The following is a 583-nucleotide window of genomic DNA, read 5'->3' on the forward strand; positions in this document are numbered from 1 at the left end:
CCAGAAGGGTGTCTCCACAACAGAAGCTCTCCCACCGTAGACACAGCTGATTCTCATAGCCAATTGGCCTGGAGGTCAATTCCTCCCAGTGAGTCCTACAACAATCAAGGCTTAACTACAACAAGACTGTGCACACAGCCCACAAAGGGGTGCACCAAGAGTGTGTACCTCAGGTAATTGGGGAGGCTGAGCCACGGGGCCCTATAGGACACCTAGCACAGAAAGCCACTCTATCAACACAAAGAAGCATAAAAAATGCGGAGACAAAGAAACAGGTCACAGATGACAGAAATGGAGGAAAGCAAACTACTGGACATAGAGTTCAAAACCACAGTTATAAGGTTTTTCAAGAATTTTCTTGAAACTGCTGATAAATTTAGTGAAACCCTCGAGGATATGAAAAAGGACCAACTAGAAATTAAGCATACACTGACTGAAATAAAGAATATTATACAGACTTCCAACCGCAGACTAGAGGATCGCAAGAATCAAGTCAAAGATTTGAAATACGAAGAACCAAAAAATATCCAACCAGAAAAGCAAAAAGAATAAAAAAATGTGAGGATGGTGTAAGCAGCCTCTG

The sequence above is a fragment of the Myotis davidii genome, unplaced genomic scaffold (assembly GCF_000327345.1).
Source record: "Myotis davidii unplaced genomic scaffold, ASM32734v1 scaffold123, whole genome shotgun sequence".
NCBI lineage: Eukaryota > Metazoa > Chordata > Mammalia > Chiroptera > Vespertilionidae > Myotis > Myotis davidii.